This window comes from Danio rerio, chromosome 6 (assembly GCF_049306965.1).
Source record: "Danio rerio strain Tuebingen ecotype United States chromosome 6, GRCz12tu, whole genome shotgun sequence".
NCBI lineage: Eukaryota > Metazoa > Chordata > Actinopteri > Cypriniformes > Danionidae > Danio > Danio rerio.
Genome location: NC_133181.1, coordinates 54336421 through 54357658, shown reverse-complemented (window position 1 = coordinate 54357658; position 21238 = coordinate 54336421). Strand labels below are relative to the sequence as shown.

The following is a 21238-nucleotide window of genomic DNA, read 5'->3' as shown; positions in this document are numbered from 1 at the left end:
ACTATTAGAGTACGATGCATAATTTGGGAAAAGATGTAGTGACGAGTGTTTCCCAAAACCTGTTTGGGGCTGTAACCTACTTCTGGCTACATAATTTGCGATCTCCAGAAACTAATATAAGGCTACATTTTCAGAATGAGCCTATGTTGGTATATTTCCCTCTTAACAACTGTAAAAAGATCACAGATCAAATCACTGACCATAACTCTTCTCTAAACCCAATTATTAGCCCCCCTTTGAATTTTTTTATTTTTTAAATATTTCCCAAATGAGGTTTAACAGAGCAAGGAAATTTTCACAGTATGTCTGATAATATTTTTTCCTCTGGAGATAGTCTTATTTGTTTACAAAATATAATAACTTACATTATTATGCTAATTACCCTGATAAACAATTACCCTGCCTAGTTAACCTAGTTAAGCCTTTAAATGGCACTTTAAGCTGTATAAAAGTGTCTTGAAAAATATGTAGTCAAATATTATTTACTGTCATCATGGCAAAAATAAAATAATTCTTACTTTAACTGTATGTAAAAGGCACATATAGGGCCTGTGTTTCCTTTACAAATATTATTGGGAACATTACATATTTTACTAACATAAAATCACTTACAAAAGCTAACACATATACTAATATTATATATAAATCATGTAAATAAATAAATAATGAGGCTATTTATTAAGAAAGTAAATGGAATATTTATTAGGAAATAAAGAAAAATCTTACTTTAATAATAATAATATTAATAATGATGATCATTATTATTAGTAGTAGTATTAAGTAGGATATTGTTTATTTATTTAGTATTTTTTGATAAGTCTACTTTTATAATTTGCCAACCAGCAGGCCCATGTCATATACAGTACAGAAACTTAAAAAATAACCTACTATAAATTAAAAGGATTAACGCATGCTGTTTTTTGTTTTCACAAACTTTGGAGACGTAACATAAATTCCACTTTTAAATAATAGGTCACTTATAGCTTTCGTCATGAGCCACGGCTGTGTTCAAAACGCCATCAATGTGCACTGTGAAGGGAGCACAATTGTAAACATGAAGATTGCTAAAACTGAACTGTAAAAATACTTTGAAAGCAAATTACACCTAAGAGTGATGACTTTAATGCTTGTTAAAAATAATTCCAAGTTTAAATGTCAGAATGTTTTAAATGAATAGGGCATAGGGGGGATAACAAGGAATAGAACACAGCCAGGAACTATGTTTTCAACTTCAGAGGTGTAGTTGCAAACATACAAGTTTGTGACGCAGTTTGAGAATGCTTGTTGGAACGATGGATTTGCAAAACACCAAATCAACGAACTATGTTTGTAACGACGCAACTTGCGACCTTAGTTGGTTTTCAGAAACGCACTCCTGCACAATATATCACTTTAAACTATTAAAAATATTAATAATAGTCACCTTTTTCCAACTTTTCTAGCTTGAAAGTTGTTGGAATAAAGATCAATCTACCATAATTTGATATATAAAGCATAAATAAATGGGGGAAAATAAAAACATGAATCACAAAATACAGAGCACTGCTATTTTATGGATATTTTTTACAGTGCAGGTCAGATGTGTAATGGGAATTTAATGTGGTGCTGACTAAAGCAAAGATCACTATAACTAATACTCATTCTGGGGCTTGGGGACTTTTGGATGTAAATATGAATCCTTTCAGTTTAACACACTCTTAACATCATCCTACAAACTTTGCACAAATACTTTTCCACATATTCTGCAGCCAGATAATAAAACAGGTGGAAATTTTTTTTTATTTGTATCGCATTGATTTTAAGACATGGATTGTAATATTTCAGGGCATAACTGACTCAAAACGTACTGCATACAAAGTGCAGAAAATGAGTATTGTATTTGTTAATCAGTATGGAATCGTAAGGTCAGAACTATGTTGTCAACAAAAAAAGTCATGAGTCACATACTATGAACCACCCAGAACACCTTAGCAGTCCCCCCAAAACAACGACAACGGCAAATCCATCACATAGAAATGTTAAAAACTACTCAAATCTATTGTGCAACTGCGTTGTAACTTGCGACCCCACTAATTTTCATTCATTCATTTATTTTCCTTCGGCTTAGTTTCTTATTTATCAGGGCTTGCCACAGCGGAATGAACAGCTAAGTATTCCGATATATGTTTTACGCAGCAGATGCCCTACCAGCTGCAACACATTACTGGGAAACACGCATACACTCTCATACACACACATACACACGCACTCTTACAATTTGGCCAATTTAGTTTACCCAATTCCCCCATAGCGCGTGTATTTGGACTGTGGGGGAAACCTGAGCACCCGGAGAAAACCCACGCCAACACGGTAGAACATGCAAACTCCACACAGAAATGCCAACTGGCCTAGCCGGGACTCAAACCAGAGACCTTCTTGCTGTAAGACAACAGTGCTAACCACTGAGCCACTGTGCCGCTCCACTATTTTTCAGAAATTTAAAAAAATCCAGATACCTCTAGCAGTTCAGAAGACATATGAGGTACTATGTGGAGGTCAAGAATTAGTAAAGGTGCTAAATAACCTTGCATTTAAGGGATCTTGCACAGAGATTAACAGGGGAGTTACGCACATCACTCTTTTAAGTTATTATGAGCACACACACATCACACATGGTCGAAGTTTGGCCATTTTTGATGACAGGAATATGTTTTCATTGCAGTAATGAAAAAGAGAGCAACATTTAAGTGCAGTAAGGAGTACAGATAGGATTGCATTGGGAAAAAGAGGAATTTGATATTCTAGCATTAAGAAAAATAATTTATTATTGTTGTTTTTTTAGACATAGCCTTCTTAGGACCTACCACAAAAAGGGATTAAGCAGTATTTTTTTAGCTTGAATGATGCATTCACACTACTAGCGTAGCCAGAAAAGAGAGTCTGTGCATCAGATAAACTGGGTGTGCCACGTTTACTGATAAAGATTTTGTGAAATAAATAAATAAATAAAATAATTCAGTTATTGCTGTTCAATTGCTGTTCAATTCTGGCAAACTATTAATATCTTACTTTTATAATCAATTTTTAAGGTGATAGATTTATTGACATTATCCTATTGTAAGACAACAATCACATTTTAAAAATATTTTTATATTATTAAAGATTTAATTTGAGTTTTTTTGTAAGCTGTGATTTGAACTCAGGATGGCCACAGATTTTTAAGGAGGCATGGCACCCAACCCCACATCTAAACCCAACCGTCACTGGGGGATAAGCAAATCGTACTAAGCCACTAAATCCAGAAGTTATGAATAGCCGTGAGATATGCTATAGGTGGCAACAGATTTTTTATTTATTCATAAATTTTCCTTTATTTTAGTCCCTTTATTTATCAGGGGTTGCCAAAGCGGAATGAAACTTCAACTTATCCAGCATATGTTATACACAGCGCATGCCCTTCCAGCTGCAACCTAGTACAGGGAAATATCCATAAACGCACATACAGTAAAGCCAATATAGTTTATTCAATTTACCTATAGCACATGTCTTTATACTGTGGGGGAAACTGGAGCACCTGAAGGAAACCCACACCAACATGGGGAGAACATGCAAACGCCACACAGAAATCCCAACTGACCGGGACTTGAACCAGTGACCTTCTTGCTGTGAGGCGACAGTGCTAACCGCTGAGCCACCGTGTCGCCCGCTAGCCATTTTCCACATTTTATTTTACAAGAACAGCAAAAACATTTTTAAGTTTTTGAACTAACTTTTAATGCTGTCCTCTTTTGATGAGGTGTGGTAGCCAAAACTGATATGCTTGACTTGTGCATAAAACACGAAGGCAGATGAACATAGTATGATTGGGCCAAATGTGTATATTTCAACCCAAGCTCATTCTGAAAACGTACCCCTAAAAACATTTCAGGAGTGCGCCAAATATGTCCCAGGTGCCACCTTTTTTGAAGTATTTTTTTTGCGAAACTTTTGAGATCTCAAATTACTCTCGCAAGTGCCATTTGCGCCTGTTCTTCTAACGTAAATCCACCAGAGGCCGCTGTCAACTGACTGTTTGACTGACTGACAGATTGACTGACCCACCCTCTTCCTTCCCTAAATTCAACCAATAGCATTTTCAAAAGCACCGATTGACCAGTCAACCCACTTCCCTAAACCCAACTGACAATTTTAAAAAGCAATCCAGAAAAAGAAAAGACCTCTTCTGATTTTTACCACATTTTCAGATTTTACCACATTCTCACCCTGTTATTTACTTGTTTATTTTATTTTTTGGATTCTGTTTTTGTCTTACCCACTTTCTGAAACCGCTCTTCGCCGGTGTTAAACCCTGATAGTCAACTCCTCCGTGCGTCAAAAGTCCAACGATGCACATTGTGAGCTAACAGGACAAACTGGTACTACCCAGAAAGTCGTTCATACAGAGGTAATCGGTTAACTGGTAAGCGAGAAAAGGAACAGCGTCATACCGTTCCATAGGATTCGTTTTAAAAACTAAATGCTGCCATACCAACTTCTGGCTACATAATTCGCGATCTCCAGTAACGAATTTAGGGCTATATTTTCAGAATGAGCCTATGTTGGTATATTTCCCTCTTAACAACTGTAAAAAGATCAATCAGGTCAGACCAAATCACTGACCATAACTCTTCCCTAAACCCAACCAATACGTTTTTTTAAAGCAAACGTAAGATAAAAGCACACTCTGACCATTGAATTTAAACCTTGATTTCACTTAATTCTTATGTTTATTGGAACTAGGCTTCACTGGACTCAAACCTGAGCACTCTGCATCACCAGTACAACACTGCACAATGTAAGCTCCTGAGCAAACTGACCATGCCAGAAAACTTCCACACAATTCCTTCATGTTGTCCTAGCACAAATGGATTAAGTTAATTTAATTGTTTATACAAATGTAAGTGTATTAAACATAAATCTATTAAATAGTCCCAAACAAAATGAACAATTGTCTTGTTTCAACTCATTTTAAATAAATAGTTTAAACAAGCAGAGAAAGTAATTTTAAGTGTGGCTATTATTTTTGTAATGTTCAGCAAGTGTACGAGCAATCCAACTTAGCTACACCTGTGAAATGAGCATGATGTGGCCAGAGATGGTAAACAGATGTGCAGGAAAACCAGGTTGTCTGCTCACGTGGCTTTGTTTATGTTTTCTGAGGGACGTTTGGCCCCTTTGCTGCCGACTGATGTATATGGTGTTGTGTGTGATATATGAGAGAGTGAGTCTGCAAGCTTTAGAAAGGCCGTATAAATCACAGAGAGGTCAGACGTAATTGTTAAGAATGCTTTTTTCAATCGCACTGAGACCCCAGAGGCTCCGTCCTCATGTGCTTTCACTCACAGTTCAGCATGATCACATTAGTATTCATAGGTGTTTCTATAAAAGGCTCATCATTGTGGGGAGCTTCTTAACTGTGTTCGTGTGTGTGTGTGTGTGTGTGTGTGTGGAGAGTTCCAATATACCCTTTTTGGGGTATATTGGAACATACATAGCAATATTTTGTTTTTATGTATAAATATTGCGATATTTATGTAAGTTCATAAAATAATTTGAACAACTGTATTTGGGGAAAAATCATAATTTGACATTGTGATAATTTTGTTGGCTCTGGTTTCCTCCACAGTCCAAAGATATGCGCTACAGGTGAGTTGAATAAACTAAATTGGCCGTAGTGTTTGTGTGTGAATGAGTGGATGTTTCCTATATATTTATTATAGTTATGGAAACAAAAATTTATAATGTATAAAAAATAATTTTAGGACATAGTAAATTTTCTTGTTATATTATTTATTTAAATATTTATTTATTTATTTATTTATGGTGATTTTTTGGTATATTTCTGGAAATGTAACTGATTTTTGGATTGAAATATGACCTAGATTTTTTTATTTTTGAAAAGTGCTGCTTTCAATTTTTAGAGTTTTTTTTTATATATTTATTTAATATTTTGTATTATTTCATATCATGCATTAGAACTGTAATGTTCCTATAAAAGTCTGTATATAAATATTTAAAATATAAAATAAAATAAAATAAAAAGAAATAATATATGAGGACAAAAAAAATCTTATTGTCATATTATTTATTTAAATTCCACATTTTAGTATTATTTCTTTCATTCATTTTCTTTTCGGCTTAGTCCCTTTTTTGAATCTGGGGTCCCCACAGTGTCATGAACCGGAAACTTATCCAGCATATGTTTTATGCAGCAGATGCCCTTCCAGCTGCAACTCATCACTGGGAAACATCCATACACACTCATTCACACTCATACTGTACACTATGGACAATTTAGCCAACCAAACTAACCACGTCTTTGGACTGAAACCCACGCGAACTCTGTGAGAACATGCAAACTTCACACAGAAACACCAACTGACGCAGCCGAGGCTCGAACCAGCGACCTTCTTGCTGTGAGACGACAGCACTACCTAGTGCGCCACCGTGTCGCTGGTTATTTCTTTAATTTTTTTATATATTTAGACATTTAAATGATTTTTTGGGGTAAAAAATTGCCTGCATATGTTTGTAATAATAAACCAAAAACAAATGTATCTTCAAATGCCTAAGAAAAGCAACAAGGTTGTTGCCCAGTTTTTCCATCCCTCTCTCTGTTTTTCCATCTTATCTCTTCTCTCCGCTTTCTGTCAAACACACGCAGACATAAATGTTAACATTCATTAGATGAAGGCAGTTGTTGATGAGAGGGCGTAAGAATGTAGGTTGTAAACCTGTGTTAATTTTGAAACCCAAAACCACATGTTTCACTATTACAACAAACAAACTCATAATTCCTCCCTAAACCTAAAATGTGGCAAAGCTTAACATTTCGCAGCTAATGGGGATGATCTTTATATAAGAACTCCTGATGTTTGCTGGTTGGCTGGAATGTTTTTGCCAGATGTTGCATCTTCCTCTTTTTCCTTCTTTCAGATGATTCATGAGCTTGTCTCTCAATAATCAGTTCCCGATTCCTGTGCTATATTGCCAAAAGAGGTTCTTATATGTATTCTCATGATAGTAATATCGAATGATCTGCTATATAATGATTAGCATTATTTATGGGGCTGTTTTGCCCATCCAAGTGAGTTTAGGAATATAGATGTTCAGAGTTGGTGATAGTAAAAGCTTTGTTTACTACTATATGTTGGCTGTTCTTTGTTATAGAGTAGTCATGTGTGTGCACCAAGGTTATTTTAGTCGACTAAATCTAAGATTAAAACCGCTGGTCAAAAACATTTTTCCGTTAACTGTAATGAAATGAAATTTTTGCAGTAGATGGAAAAACTAGATGAAAAATTCGTATTATCTTGTCTCTATATATCTATATCTTTTTATCCTATTGCTTTTATTATTATTATTATTATTATTATTATTATTACTATTTTCATGTTATCTTGTGTATATACACTACCTGACAAAAGTCTTGTCGCCTATCCAGGTTTTAGGAACAACAAATAATAACTTGACTTCTAGTTGATCATTTGGTATCATGGCTTATATGAAAGGCAAAGACCTCTAGATTACACTTATTTTAACTAAATAAAATCTGATCATATCTTGATTTTTCATGATTTAATTAGGACAGTAATGTCTAACTTTAGACAAGTCTTGTCACTTAACAGAAATATTGTACAGTATAAAATATAAAGTCATGGTGCAGTGGAAGAAGAATTAATATTGACTCATATATGTTTGGAGGACTGCATCCATCTCTGTGACAATGAGATAATTTATTAATAAAGTCATCTGGAATGGCCCAAAAAGTGTTCTTGCAGGACTTCTAGAGTGTACCGTATTTTCCGCACTATAAAGCGCACCGGATTATAAGACGCAGTCTCAATTACGGGGTCTATTTCTGTACTTGACCCATACATAAGGCGCACCGTATTATAAGGCGCACGCTAAAATACACTGTCTGCAAAAAAGGTAATGGAAGCAAAACAGTTAACATAGTTTAGTTGAACTTTATTGTACTAGCTATTTAACAATACACTCACATTAATATTTTTTTCAATCAGTCTTCTCCCAAAAATCCATCAAAGTCCTCATCTTCTGTGTCTGAATTGAACAGCTGGGCAGTTTCGTCATCAAACACGCCGGGTTCTCTCTCATCATTGTCGGAGTCAGTCTCATTGCCGGGTGGCTGTTCCGGCTTTTGCGAAAGCTCGGACAACAGTTAAAGCAGACACCCTTGCCCAGGCATCCACAATCCATTCACATATGGTGGCGTAACTCGCCCGGCATGCTTACCAGTCTTAGTAAAAGTGTGTTCGCCGTCTGTCATCCATTGCTCCCACGCAGCTCGCAACTTCACTTTAAACGCCGTCTACACCAATATCCAGCGGTTGAAGTTCTTTTGTTAGTCCTCCCGGAATGACAGCAAGCTCCGAATTCATTCAAGTTGGTCTTCTAACTGTGGCCACCTTGCTTTGTTCCCGCGGAAACTCCGTTTCGTCTTCTTAACTCGGCGCAGTTCATTTTCTTGTTTCCTCCACTTCCGAACCATAGATTCATTTATGTAGAATTGTTTCGCAGCTGCTCTATTCCCATTTACAACCGCGTGACTAGTAGCTTGTAGTTTGAAGTGTTCCTCGTAAAAATGTCTCTTCACTGGTGCCATTTTCGGAGATCATTAAACATATGTGGTTTTGATTGATTTATTGATGCTGCATACGGAGTGTGCGTTTTACGTGTCGGCGGGAAATGCTCCGACAGCCAATCAAGCGGAGCGCTTTCCGAAATCACACAACATTTTTACAGATTTTTGAACTCCGTGCACACATAAAGCGCACCGGATTATTAGGCGCATGGCCGTTTTTTAACAAAATTTAAGGCTTTTAGGTGCGCCTTATAGTGCGGAAAATACGGTATGTATGTATATGTATCCTTCTTGGACTTTACAGACCTGGGGCTTGCTTATAGCACTTGTTCATTGTTGCTCTTGGTTGTGTGGATTGCTTCCTTGTCCTCATTTGTAAGTCGCTTTGGATAAAAGCGTCTGCTAAATGACTAAATGTAAATGTAAATGTAAATATATATATATATATATATATATATATATATATATATATATATATATATATATATATATATATATATATATATATATATGTATATGTGTGTGTGTGTGTGTGTGTGGGGGGGGGGGGGGGGTGTAGTGTATAGATATACAGTTGAAGTCAGCATTATTAGCCCCCTTTTGAATTTTTTGTTCTTTTTTTCTTTTTTAAATATTTCCCAAGTGATGTTTAACAGTATGTCTGATAATATTTTTTCTTCTGCAGAAAGTCTTATTTGATGTATTTCAGCTATAATAAAAGCAGCTTTTAATTAAAAAAAATTAAAAAAAACATTTTTGGGACAAAATTATTAGTCCCTTTAAGCAATTTTTTTTTAACAAACCGTCATTATACAATAGTTAAGTCTTTAAATGTCACTTTAGGCTGTATAGAAGTCCCCTTAAAAATATCTAGTCAAATATTACTTACTGTCATCATGGCAAAGCTAAAATAAATTAGTTATTAGACATGAGTTATTAAAAAATGCTTAGAAATGTGTTGAAACAATCTTCCCTCCGTTAAACAGAAATTTGGGGACAAAATAAATTGGGTCGCTTATATATATATATATATATATATATATATATATATATATATATATATATATAATATTATTATTATTATTAATATTATTATTATTTTATTTACTTTGTTATTTTCTGTCTGAATAATAAACTAGAATTACTAAAAATGAAACTGAAACATGTAAAAGCGAAACAGAAATGTGGTCACAAAAAAAAAAAAAACTAAACAAAAACAACTAACAAACTACACTAAGCTGAAATAAACAGCAAATTTAAAATAGTATTGAAATAAAGACTCATTTAAAAATACAAAACTTGAATGACCCTGGTGCACTCATACTGTATGACGTTCAGTGGAAAGAGGGTCCAAAAGTTGACACTAGACAGATGTTTTTCCACGTGCTTCAAGAAGTTGGTTAACTACCAGGAGTAAAGCATGGATTTTGGTATCTGAGCCCATCTGGCAGGTTTTGGACAGCCACAAAATTGGTCGTCTCGAGAGTTTAAAATCACTAGATGTCTAAATCTCCTCCGGATAACAGTATCTGAGAAATGAAAGTGTCTTTATTTTGTATTATGTCAATCCAGTCTAGATTATTGTGTCCAGTTATGTGAATACAGAGCTTTATGTTACTATATCAACTCAGAAAAAGAGTTAAATAAAATTCACATGGAGTCATTAAGAATGTAGGCTGTTGCCAGAGGATGTGGGTTAACATTTCATCCAGTGGTTCTCTATGGGGCATTGTCTCCGTTTTACCTAAACCACTCTGAACTCCTTCACCCTCATGGCTGGTTTCTGGTGAAGATTGAACATTGGCTTGAAGAAGTGTATAGGCAAGAGAAGCAGCTGTCCAATCCAAACCATCTAATGTATGAGGTTTTGGGTCATACGGCAGATGCACACAAGATGAATTTAGGTGGATGGGTTTTGTAGCCAGATGGTTCATTCTGTAAACGGTTGTCAAGTCAAAAAGGGTTTAATGCATCTGCATTGCCAGTAGTTTCCTATAGATCTACTCATTCTGACCTGTGGCTCATAGAAGTAGATGTAGATGCATTTTACAGACAAATACATCCGTCAAGCACATGATTATATACAAACATTTTTTTTTTTACATAAAACATGTGTTTTATTTTTTATTAGGGATGTTTAACTACAATTGAAGCCAAAATTATGTTTATTTTTTCCCCAATTTCTGTTTAACGGAGAGCAGATTTTTTCAACACATTTCTAAACATAATAGTTTTAATATCTCATTTCTAGTAACTGATTTATTTTTTGCCATGATGACAGTAAACAATATTTGACTAGATATTCTTTAAGACACTTCAATACAGCTGAAAGTGACATTTAAAGGCTTAATTAGGTTAACTAGGCTGTTTAGGGTAATTAGGCAAGTTATTGTATAATGATGGTTTGTTCTGTAGACTATCGAAAAAAAATATAGCTTAAAAAGGCTAATAATTTTGTCCCTAAAATGGTTTTTAAAATATTAAAAAACACTTTTATTCAAGCCGAAATAAAACAAATAAGACTTTCCCCAGAAGAAAAAATATTATCAGACATACTGTGAAAATTTCCTTGCTCTGTTAAACATTTGGTAAAAATTTTAAAAAGAAAAAAGCATCAAAGGAGGCTTAATAATTCTGACTTCAGCTGTATTTGACATCACAAATTGCATTTTGTAGTGCATGCAGAGACTGTAACAGTCTCATTTTGTACATGCACTACTTTAGCATCAATAACGCAATGTGTGAATCCGCAATAGTGACCTCGCAGGATCTCAGGATTAGCTAAGCAGGTATAATTGTGCAGCTCAAACGTGAACAGTGGTTAAAAATATATAATTACAAATACTCAAATTACTGTAATTGAGTAGTTTTTCTCAGGAATTGTAATCATAGTTTTTTAAATGTGTATTTTTACTTTTCCTTGAGTACATTTTAGTGCAGTATTGGTGCTTTTAAAACACTACTTTCCTTCAACCTGCAGTCACAATTTTTTTTGGTCTATGGAGATTAGAAAAATCAGTCCCGTGATTCCTGTCCTATCAAATCACACATAGAAGATAAATCACAGCATAATAAGTTACCTCAAGATGATTTATAAATGCAGCAAACTGTTTGGAAGCATTAAAAGTGTCCAAGAAGATGTCCAAAATCTTTACACACATTGAACCATAGACCGTTTAGACGCATGTCACTGATGAGAGGACGGCGGGTGTTTACTGTATGAAGACCAAAATGGCCTTAAACACCCAGCAGGCACAAGATGTTGAACGCTAACATCATAGGGACGTTGCATATTGTTTGGAAATAAAAGTCAGGTTGATGTCAGAATTCAACGTCAGGCCTACGTCATTGTCCAACGGCAAACCTAAAACTAACCAAATATCAACGTCTAATGATGCTACAGCTTGACGTTGTGTGGACATTACCACTATGAAGTCTATCAGAATTTGGATTTTGGATGCCATAACTGATGAATAAATGTGAGTATTTTATGTCAATATGATGTTGGCTTAAGATGTTGACATTGGATTTTGGTCACCAACACAACCTAAAATCAACCAAATATCAACATCATTTGACACAGTTATTGGACATTAAAATAACGTTGTCCTTTAACGCTGGCTAGACGAATTTTGATCACCTGACATCAAAACCTGAATTTAAAGGGCACATAGGATACCCCTTTTTTCATATTTAATATAAGTCTTTTGTGTCCCCTGCAGAATGTGTCTGTAAAGTTTCAGTTCAAAACACCAATTTATTATAGCTGTCTGAAATGTCTGTATTATAGCTGGGAAAAGGTTGTTGCTGTTTTTTTGCACTGGGCCTTTAAGGCGAGTCATCCCCGCCCACCGATCCCACATGCCTGTCAGCAGCATGCCTCAACACGCCCTCGGCTGCCCCAGGAAGCAGATCTCACTAACATTTGTGAAAAATACAACAGTAAGAACTTTACCATCAGTATTTGATGCATTTTTTTGTGGAGTTGCAACAATGAGTTCACACACACACAGCGCAGACACGCAGACACACACACATAGCACAGACACGTAGCAAGACACACACGCACATACATAGCGTAAAGACGCAGGCAGACACACACACACACATAGCACAGAAAAGTGTAGCGCAGACACACACGCACATACATAGCGTAGAGACGCAGGCAGACACACAGCCCAGACAAGTAGCGCAGACAGAAACACACACGCATATAGCATAGAGATGCAGATGCATACACACACACACACACGTGCACACGTTTTAAAACATGTTAAACTTGTAAAACTCACTCTTGATCACGTCTGATGATGATTGATGATCCTAGCAAACTGAACAGACCTTTTATTCCCGGTTGCTTTGTGCTCATCCTGTCTTGTCGATATAAGTATATGCATTATGGAGACATGTTAATGCACGCATCTGTCAATCAATATTGGTGGGCGGGGCGACCGCACTCCTCCGTAAAGTTGTGGTCGATCTAAAAACCGCTCCAATTGGTCCACCGTTTTTATGTTGTTAAATTGAAAAAAAAGGACTGGGTGTGTTTATATCGCCCCAATATGACAGTTTATTTACATTTACATTTAGTCATTTAGCAGACGCTTTTATCCAAAGCGACTTACAAATAAGGACAAGGAAGCAATTTACACAACTAAGAGCAACAATGAATAAGTGCTATAGGCAAGTTTCAGGTCTGTAAAGTCTAAGAAGGAAAGTATTAGTAGTATTAGTTTTTTTTTTTGGTACAGTTAGTGTGATATTCAGAGAGGCAATTGCAGATTAGGAAGTGAAGTGGTGTTAGTTGATAGTTAGTTAGATAGATAGTTGAGTTTTTAGTCGTTTCTTGAAAATAGCGAGTGACTCTGCTGTTCTGATGCAGTCAGGGAGTTCATTCCACCAACTGGGCAGATTGAGCGTGAGCGTGAGCGAAAGTGATTTCTTCCCTCTTTGGGATGGAACCACGAGGCGACGTTCATTCACAGAACGCAAGTTTCTGGAGGGCACAAAGATCTGCAGAAGTGAGAGCAGATAAGAAGGAGCAAGGCCAGAAGTCACTTTGTAGGCAAACATCAGAGCTTGGAATTTGATGCGAGCAGCAACTGGCAGCCAGTGCAAACGGACTAGCAGTATATACTGTACACTATACTTGCACACATGTATGTCCAAACAGCTTGAAAAGTAGATTTTTCACCTTAGTTGCCCTTTAACTTAATACCAACATCTTCTGATGTTGTTTGCCTGCTTGCAATAACTAAATGCACTACAGAATGTTACGTTTACACACGCACATCCACAAATTACATGTAAACGCATCATTTTTTCCCAGGGTAATACTCACTACTCACTTGGTTTTGATAGGTCTACTTTTTACTCATACATTGAGTAGTATTTACAACGGATACTTTTACTCTACTTGCACTACATTTTAGGCAAGTATTGGCACTTTTACTTGAGTATGACTTTTCAGTGCTCTTTCCACCACTGAACACGAACTATACAAACTTGCACTAGAAACCCTTTTTCTTGCTAATATTGTTCAGTTGGATGTCTAAGTGCATAAAACCACTATGGGTTTTAATTGAAAACTGCCTTGTCTGTAAACCCTCTTTTAGTATAAATACTGAAACTGTGTGTTCACCCCTAAAAAAACACAATTAAAAAACAAAACAAAAGTGTTTTGACAGACCCAATATGCACTTCACAGACAAAGTGACTGTCCTCAAATGCAGAACAGCACGACTGCCCTCAGATCTCATGATTTATATGATTAGCAGAGGAAATGCATTGCGTGGTTAAAGCACTGAATGTCTCCAGATCTCTAAATGTAAACAAGTCCAAATGACTACCTTGCATCTCGGCGGCAAACCAGTGGCCACTTGAAAGCACTAGAGAGTCTTCAAAGCAGGCAGTGGGAATGCCAACCAAAGGTTCGGTTAAGGATTCTTGCATTTTATTTATTTATTTATTTTATTTTTATTATTTTTTTGCTCAGACTGCATTTGAGTCGAGTTTAATAGATCCCAGAGCTTTAGGGGGCTGTGTATCCTGTTTGTGTCTGCCATATGGGTTTAAGTGTGTGAGAGGCCAGTCAGTAAAACAGGCCATGAACAGTACAAGTGTAGCTATTCCTCGCTGTCTGACTCTTCTTGTTTCTCTTGCTTTTTTAGTATTCTGCTTTTTCCCCACTGTAATAGTTTAAAGAAATGTTCCTAGTGCACTTCCAAGTCATGTCATTTTTTTAAAAAGGCTCCTTGGTTTTAAGATCAGCCCTCAAATATTGTTTATTGCCAAATTCTGTATGTGGGTCAAAGAGGAAAAAGTGCTATACAGCAGGGGTTCCCAAACTTTTCAGGCCGCTACCCCCAAAATGACAATGCCAGTGACTCGCGACCCCCAATATCCTCTGAGGTGGTTATAAATACAGAAACCCTGCATGCAATGGCACACACACACCAATGGACCCAAGTCTGTTCTTCTTTTAATTTCTTTGATGTATGAGAGCTGTAAATGGGCCACAAAGTTTGACCAGGTGTTATGAAATCTGCTGCATCTGACGCTATTGCTGTGTCTTTAATACAATGTAATTACCGCAGGGGTTGCAATCCAATAGAAGTAATAACTATAAGCTACTATAGTAACTATATATGGTATAAACAACTATTTTTTCTCTTCAGTAGGTTATGGATAAATTATGGTAATTCTTATGGCTTAATAAAAATAAATAGATTTTTGGAAACCACCAGGCGACCCCCCCCCCCCCCCTTCATTGTCCCGCGACCCCTCGGGGGGTCCCGACCCCCACTTTGAGAACCATTGCTATACAGTATTATTTATTAATATCATTTTTATTGTATAATTTTTTTATTATTAAATGTCATTCAGAACAAGACTCTTTTGATGACATCATGAAAGACTGTATTTAAAGGGATAGTTCACCCCGAAATGAAAATTCTGCCATCGTTTAATGACTCTTTGCAAACCTGTTTGTATAATTTTTTTTTACTGTTGAACACAAAAGAAGACATTTTGAAGAATGTTGGAAACCTGTAGCCATTGCCTTTTAATAGTTGGTAAAACAAATACTATGGAAGTCAATGGTTAAAGGTTTTCTGCTTTCTTAATTCAATTACATTTATCATGATTATATTTCAATGGATTTTGACTGGCTGTTTGTGTTAGTTTATTGGATGAGAAAACTAAATTTTCTGAAAATGATCCCAATGATTTTGTTTCCTTATTGTAGTTGTAGCCTTGAACTCTGCTGTTGTTTTACAATTAAATGTTATCTTAAAGGGATAGTTCAACCAAAAATTTAAATGCACTCAACATTTAATCTCCCTTAAACACTTCAAAACCTTTATGAGTTTCTTCATTCAGCACTAAAGAAGATATTTGGTGGAAAGCTGAAAATCTGTGACCACTGACTTCCACAGGAACTACAAATTTAAGTCAAGGGTTACAGGTTTGCAGCTTTTCTTCGTTCTAGCTTATTTTTCGTTGTGTTTAACAGAAGAAAACTGTTAAGTGAAAGTTGAGTAAATGATGACAGAATTTTTAGTTTTGGGTGAATTATCCCTTTGATAGTTAATATATTGAGTTTATTTGTTTGTTTGTTTGTTTGTTTGTTTGTTTGTATTTAATAATTTAACAAAAATATGCAAACAAGTCCAATTAGACTAATTCATACAGATTTTAAAAACTGTCAAGGATAAAAGACACAAAAAAGCTGCTGTCTTATTTCCATTCTGGTGCGTACTTTTACTCATCTCTAATAACTGATTTATTTTGTCTTTGCCATGATGACAGTAAATAATATTTGACTAGATATTTTTCAAGACACTTCTATACAGCTTAAAGTGAGATTTAAAGGGTTAACTAGGTTAATTTGGTTATCTAGGCAGGTTATTGTAATTAGGCAAGTTATTGTATAACGATGGTTTGTTCTGACTATTGAAAAAAATATATAGCTTAAAGGGGCTAATAATATTGACCTTAAAATGGTTTTAAAAAATTTAAAACTGCTTTTATTCTAGCCGAAAAAAAACAAATAAGACTTTCTCCAGAAGAAAAAATATTATCAGACATACTGTGAAAATCCTTGCTCTGTTAAACATAATTTGGGAAATATTTAAAAAAAAATAATAATAATAATAATAAATTGGGTCTCTCTCTCTTTCTCTCTCTTTCTCTCTCTCTCTCTCTCTCTCTCTCTCTATATATATATATATATATATTTTTTTTTTTTTTTTTTGTACTGTTATTTTACTGTTACTGTACTGTTACTTTTGTTTGTTAACTGTCATAAAAATCTGATAAATAAATCTTTTAAAAAAGAAAAGAAATGCCAACTGACCCAGCCGAGGCTCAAACCAGCAACATTTCTTGCAGTGAGGCGACAGCGCTACTAACTGCGACACCACGCCGCTAACCATAAAACAACATTTTTTTTTTTTAATTCCCCTTCTAAATACGCTCTCAAATTAAATCATTCCAAGCAACAGAGCTAAAACATCATTTCTACCTGTTTCACTCTACAATGAAAAATGTTCCTGCTACTCTCTGTTGTAGAATGACAGTGTACCTCACTAACTAAAACAGGATAATCAAGAAAATATTTTGCCACCATTTTAGCTGGCAGCTAGTTCTCTGCAACTCTCACATGGTTGTCCACTGAAGCTAAGCAGGGCTGCGCCCGATCAGCACCTGGATGGGAGACCACATGGGAAAGCTAGGTTGCTACCGGAAGTGGTGTTAGTGTAACCAGCAGAGGGTGCTCAATCCGGGTATGTGTGGGTCCTGATCATCCCGATAAAGTGAAGGGGACTCTATACTGTCTTTTGGTTGAGACGTTAAACCCTGACTCCTGAAATCCCAGGATTTCTATCGAAAAAAGTAGGGGTTTAACCCTGGCATCCTGGCTAAATGTGCCCACTGGCCTCATGTCCTCTTAACCATCCCCATATCAAAATTGGCTTCATTGGTCTCCTCTCCACCAATCAGCTGGTGTGTGGTGTGCAGTCTGGCCTTGTAAACAACATGGCACAGGGTAGTTTCTGCTCTTCTTCTTGGATTTGTGGTTGTTCATCAAGACATTAGCCCCTTTCACACATACAGACCTTTCCGGAAAATTACCGGCAATTTTCCGGAAAGGTCTGTATGTGTGAACAGGACCTTTTTGAAAATACTGGTAAATTCGTTCTGGCTATTTTCCGGAAAGAGAAGTTGTAACATTATCGGTAATTTGCCGGAATGCTGCGCTGTGTGAATCCAGAAGGAAAATTGCCGGAAAGAGCGCGTGCATGTCTAGAACGTGCTGACGTGAGACGTCTACTTTAGCCAATCAGAACAGTCAGACGCTTTCACGTGCGCGGTTTATGAGAATAAAAGCCTTTGAATATTTTTCCAGACACATTTAGCTGCTAGATGTTAGTCAGATCACGTTTATATGTTCCTTCTTAATGCCAACTGTGTAAATAATTATCGATAAAATGTTTATGACAATCCGTTGTTTGTTTACCTTCAAGCTTTGCATGTGCCCGTGAGCGCCCATAGCGCCAGCACACACACATCATAAACATCTCGACATGCGAAAGTGTTTCTCTATGTTTTCATTGGAGTTGTACTCAATACTGATCCATCCGAAGAGTTTGTAATTTAGTCAAATGTTTACAAACACAAGTGCAGCCGTTTAGAGGTCATTTCTGGTTAATGATGTCAGAATTTACTGCCATTTTGCGATGGATGTGTGAATGCTCTTTTCCGGAAAAATTCCGTATTGTCCTCGCCTGTGTGAACAGCGCTTTTTTGAATATACCGGTAAATCGTTCCGGAAATTTTCCAGATATTTACCGGTATCACTGTGTGAAAGGTGCTAATGACAAGGTTTGTTTAAGCTCATGTCGACCATGGCTCGTTATTATATGTATATATTATAGCGGTGTAATTTCTCTGGTGTATATTTAAAAATGGCGGTTCCTTTGTTTTCATTCTGCTGGCTTGTGCACGAGTGAGTAACGTACCTCTGTAAACCAATAGCGTTCAGTTACCCTTTTTTCAACTTTTTAAACCTTACTTCTACTTCATTCAGACATTTCATTGTGTAAATGTGCCAGTGGTAGTTAATTATTATGCTTTAGGTTGTGTTTTAGCTACTTCAGCAGGCTTCTAAAAATCATCATTTTCAAAGCATCTACACGTCAGGCTTCATAATGATTGTTATTTTCTTGTGTTTATTTATCATGGTTGTATTTTGCATCAATATCACAAAGAGTAACGTGTCTGATTGGTTTCTAGTAAACACAGTAATCCACTTAGATCGAAAATATGGCTAGATTAAACCTGAAGATCCTTTGAAATCTCTGAGGAACGCTCTGAACTCTTGATTTCATCATGACCTCTCTGACAGTTCTCACAATTAGTCGCTCTCCATTTTTTGCGGATGAAACTACTCGTGTCGGTGTGTTTGTACAAAGTGGGGCTTTCCGCTCTGGCTGGGGTCCACCTGGGTCCACCTCACTTTAAGTTCCTTGTACGTTCGGCTGCATGTTTGATGTGCAAATCCCTCCTTTTTTCTGCACTTCCTGCACGTCTCTCCTTTCGTTTTTCTTGTGTGAAGGAATAAAGCGTCGCAGAAATGGAGTGAGTTCATTGAGGATGAGAGTGTATTGGATATGTGGGTATCTCAGCAGGGTGTACCACCACTGTAGTCAATGACTGGATGTTATGAAAACACAGTTTCTTTAGCACATATGTGTTCGCTTGCTGTTCCGACTCATGCCACACCTTTTGACTTTGTAATCTGCACAAATTCCAGGACGTTTGTTGGCAATGTAAACATATGGATATTGCTTTTTATATCTGATTGAAGAGAAATGTCTCAACTTACATCTCCCCTGCTTGGCATTAATGTATGGGACAGATATGAATACGGCTGACCCCCTGATGGCATTTTATTGAATGCGGCTGACAACATTGAATGCATTTTTTAGTACTTTGTTATTTATACTCTAAAACACAGTCTGGAATTAAAAGAATTCAGAAATTACTTATAAATAATGCAAAAATGAAATCGTCAGGTATCACATTTTGAAGGTAGAAAAAAGCCATACGGTTAAAATAAACTTATTAAAATGTATATATTAAATGAAAATTCTTAAAAATACATTGTTTGGCTAATTTTCATCAACATATTTAAATATATATATGAATCTAATTGTTACCAAAATTGTAATATTTATTCACTTTTAAAATCATAAATTTTCCTTCAGCTTAGTCTCTTTATTCATAGGTGTCGCCACAGTGAAATGACCCGCCAACTTATCCAGCATTTGTTTTACGCAGTGGATGCCCTTCCAGCTGCAACTTAGTACAGGGAAACACCCATGCACACTCATTCACACGCATACACTATGGCCAGTTTAGTTTATTCAATTCACCTATAGCGCATGTCTTTGGACTGTGGGGGAAACCAGAGCACCCGGACGAAACCCACGCAAACACAGGGAGAACATGCAAACTCTACTCAGAAATCCTTACTGATCCTGCTGGGACTCGAACCAGCGACCTTCTTGCTGTGAGGCGATAGTGCTAACCACTGAGCCACCGTGTTGCCTATATTATATTATATTATATTATATTATATTATATTATATTATATTATATTATATTATATTATATTATATTATATTATATTATATTCAATATTGTAATCATTTGTTTTAGAATAAGTTTGTATTTTTTTCTACATATTTTGTTCTGAAGTTCAAACTAAATCCAATAAATATATTTTTGGGCAAAAAACATTTGAAGAAAATTTTTATTTGAGGGTAAAATATCAAAAGCATAACTACTATAACATAAGATGCTTAAAGTATTGTAGAATCCATTTTTCTAAATCTGTTGAGGCTGAAATACATTTTGAAATATATTTTGGTAAATGACGGTTGAATTCAAATATATTTTTGATTTCAAAAATACATTTTATTAAGCCTCACAGTTACAAAATATATATTAGAGAGAGAATAAATACTGTAAAATACACTAAACTTACACTGTTGACAATTTTCTGTTGAATCTATTGTAACTTACTGACTGCAGTTCACTAGTAAATCTATTACAGCAAAAATACTGTATTTAAATTTACAGTATCATTTACATTGCTGGATATGTATTTACAATATTGTATGATTAAATTTACTGTAAAATATACAGTAACTTTCACAATGCCACATTAAAAAAAGTTACTGGCAACAGTTTACCTGTAGCTTACTGTAAATCAATTGCAGCAAAATACTGTATTTACATTTACAGCATCATTTATCTTGCTGGATATGTTTTTACAATATTGTATGAATATATTTACTGTAAAATATACAGTAATTTTCACAATGCCACTCTACCGGCAGCAATTCACTAGTAACTTACTGAAAATCAATTACAGTAAAAATACTGTATTTACATTACAGCATCATTTATCTTGCTGAATATGTACTCGCAGTATGAATATTTTTGCTGTAAATATACAGTAAATATTCACAATGCAACTTTGAAATACAGTAACTTACTGCATAACTGTCCTATAGTAAAATACAGTTCATATTACAGTTAAGTACT

At 35.7% G+C, this 21238-nt stretch overlaps 1 protein-coding gene and 1 long non-coding RNA gene across 5 annotated transcripts in view; both read right to left on the bottom strand.

Annotated features, from left to right (window-relative positions):
- ripor3 (RIPOR family member 3) overlaps window positions 1–21238 on the bottom strand; it is an 87143-nt gene that overhangs the window by 55070 nt on the left and 10835 nt on the right. The gene's annotated exons all lie outside the window — the stretch shown is intronic.
- Window positions 16860–20063, bottom strand: LOC141375081 (uncharacterized). Its single transcript, XR_012382228.1, has 2 exons — window positions 17798–20063; window positions 16860–17742 (listed from the first exon to the last, which is right to left on the bottom strand). It is a non-coding gene; the product is annotated as an uncharacterized lncRNA (long non-coding RNA).